This window comes from Pristis pectinata, chromosome 39 (genome assembly GCF_009764475.1).
Source record: "Pristis pectinata isolate sPriPec2 chromosome 39, sPriPec2.1.pri, whole genome shotgun sequence".
NCBI classification, from domain to species: domain Eukaryota; kingdom Metazoa; phylum Chordata; class Chondrichthyes; order Rhinopristiformes; family Pristidae; genus Pristis; species Pristis pectinata.
In genome coordinates, this window is record NC_067442.1 from 1,550,448 (window position 1) to 1,553,792 (window position 3,345).

A 3,345-nucleotide genomic window follows, 5' to 3' on the forward strand; every position below is an offset into this window, starting at 1 on the left:
GCTGTAAATTTGAAACCTTTGCCGATGTTTGGGGTTTTCGACATACAACCTCAAGCCCACATCTCCCAAAATCTAATGGTCTAGCAGAGATTCAGTTAAGGTGGTGAAGGGCCTCAAGAAGAAAGCGCAAGATGGACGAGAGGATTTCCACAGGTCTAATGATTTACAGAAATGCACCACTACAGAACGGCCTTTCACCAGCTCAAATGCTGATGGGTCGACGCACACGCATTAACCTTCCAATACATGAAAACCTTTTGACAGCTGAAGGAGCACAAGGTCAAACAGGCTAAAGAGGAAGGGAAAGAAAAACAGAAACAGAATCACAAGACAGCGGAAAGCCGATCAGTGCTGAAGTCTGGGGATCAAGTGCGGATCCGAGGTCATGATTCTGGCACATGGTCCATGCGAGGAGTTGTGCAAGAGGAAGTAAATCCACATTCATACCAGATCCAGACAGAGCGAGGGACACCTCGGAGGAGGAACCGCATGGATCTACGACCACAAGCTCCAACCCATGGCTGTGACCCGTCCCCTGTCAGTACACCAAAGGGGCCAGCATCTGGAGAAGATGAACATGTGGACCAGAGTTCCCAGGAAAACACCAACGCAGCAAATGAAAGCAATACACCTGTGGAAACAAGTCCCAGACCAAAACGGACCACTAAACCACCTCAGAGACTGGTTGAAAGCTGCTGAGCAGACAAGGGTTCTCGGCAGGTTTATGAGGACAAAGTATTGTGTTTGTTTTTCGTTAGAGGGGGGGAAGATGTGTTTTTTGTGTTACTATGTAGTTACAATATAAGGGGCAGCACGGTAGTGTAGCAGTTAGTGTGACACTATTACAGCACCAGCGATCGGGGTTCGATTTCCGTCGCTGTCTGTAAGGAGTTTGTACGTTCTCCCCTTGTCTGTGTGGGTTTCCTCCGGGTGCTCCCGTTTCCTCCCACATTCCAAAGACGTACAGGTAGGGGTTTAAAATGGGTTTTAAAATGGGTTAATATGGGTTTAAAATGGGCGGCACGGACTCGTTGGGCCGGAAGGGCCTGTTACCACGCTGTAAATAAAATTTAAAAACAAAATTTTTTAAAAATTTAAATTTAAAATTTAAAAAAAATTTAAAAAACTACGGTTCCCAGTGGGCAATGCAAGGGGTCACATGGAGGAACAGTAAGTGGCTGTATAAAGAGAGGAACAGCAAGCCAGCCTGGCGTTGGTTAATAAATGTTCAGATGTTAAACCCACACGAAGTATGTCTCTGGATGAAGAACAAACATAACAGACCCCACCCCCCCACCATCCCCAGCCCCCACATCCCCCCGAACCCTCCCCGGCTGGGGAAGGGGGGGGGAGATCCCTCCCATCCCCGAGGGGAGAGCCAGCGGACACCGGGATCTGGAGAGACTCACAATCCCCTGGAGAGACTCGGTGGGTCGAGCGACGTCTGTGGAGGGAGGGAAAAGAACTGTCGGCTTTTCAGGTCGAAACCCTGGGGAGGGCTGTAGGGGAGGGAGGGGGTCAGAGATGGTGAGGGGTGTAGTGGAGGGAGGGGGTCAGAGATGGGGAGGGGTGTAGGGGAGGGAGGGGGTCAGAGATGGGGAGGGGTGTAGGGGAGGGAGGGGGTCAGAGATGGGGAGGGGTGTAGGGGAGGGAGGGGGTCAGAGACGGGGAGGGTTGTAGGGGCCGGAGGGTGTCACAGAGCACAGAGCCGTGGAGGGGTGCAGGGGCCTGATGCAGGTTTTGACCCAGAATGTCGACAGTTCCTTCCCCCACCACGGATGCTTCTCAACCAACTGAACTCCCCCAGCAGGTTGTTTGTTCCCCCCCCCCAACCCCTCGAGGACTTTGGGAATCATCCTCTCTTCCCGGACCATTCCCAAGGGTGAAAAACAAGAAACCCAATCCATTGTAGGCATTGGAGAGAATTCCCCACTGTGGGAGTGAAGGGCACCACCTCCCTTGTCCTGGGGTGATTCCCTCCCCCCCACGCCCCATCCCAGACCAAGCCGCCTCTCCAGCCCTCTGGAACCTGGTGACCTGCCGACCTTCCAAATCCCGGCAGGATCCGTCCAACCTTCCCCCCCTCTGCCAGCAACCCCCCCCCGCCCCCCATCCCTCCCCCCTCGTGGGACCAACTCCGTCCCACCAACCAGTTCCAGGAACTCACTTCGGAAGGAATCCAGGGGAAGGTCTGAAGCCGTGATCAGGGAATTCCAGGACGGCAGGGTTGGAGAATTGGGAGAGAGGGTGTTGGGGTGGGGTGGGGGTTGGAGTTTGTTTTCCCCCAGGGACCTCTGCAATCCCCCTCCCGCGGAGAAGCCAAACCCACACATCCGTGGGGATGCGGAATTCCAGGATTTATCGTCCCACCACACGGTCAATGAGCTCCCGTCTCTCCGAAGAGGAATGGATAGACGACGGTGTTCCCCGGGGAACCGTGTCGCGGGATCGCGCGCTCCCGTGATCTGCTGGACTCCCAACTCAGACTGGGCCCAGCCAGCTGACGGATCCCTCTGGAATCCCTCCCATGTTTCCACGTTGCCTTCCCACTGATCACGGGCGGACAATAAAATGGTGACCAGAACTAAGGCTGCAGGACTTTTCTTCAACAGCTCACACTGTAACTGGGGGTTTTCCCAGGAAAGGGGGCAGTGAGAGAGCTGCCCCCGGGCAGGACCCTTGAGGGGACAGGACTGGCCTTACCCAGAAGATTAGGGGGAGCCACAGGGGGCCATGAAATGGTGTTGGGATTGGTTTATTACTGTCACCTGTACCAAGGTACAGTGAAAAACTTGTCTTGCATACTGTTCGTACAGATCAATTCATTACACTGTGCATTGAGGTAGCACAGGGTAAAACAATAACAGAATGCAGAGTAAAGTGTCCCAGCTACAGGGAAGTGCAGTGCAGGCAGACAGTAAGGCCATAACAAGGTAGATTGTGAGGTCAAGAGCCCATCTCAATGTATAAGACTTTTCTTTTTGGAGAGGAGGAGGATGAGAGGTGACTTGATAGAGGTTTACAAGAGGCATAGATTGAGTGGACAGTCAGAGACTTTTTCCCAGGACGACAATGGCTAACATGAGGGGACATAATTTTAAGGCGATTGGAGGAAGGTATAAGGGGGATGTCGGGGTAAGTTTTTTACACAGAGAGTGGTGGGTGCGTGGGACGCACTGCCCGCAGAGGTTGTGGGGGCAGATACATTAGGGACATTTAAAAGGCTCTTAGATAGACACATGAATGATAGAGAAATGGGGGGCTATGTGGGAGGGAAGGGTTAGATAGATCTTAGAGCAGGATAAAATGTCGGTACGACATTGTGGGCCGAAGGGCCTGTACTGT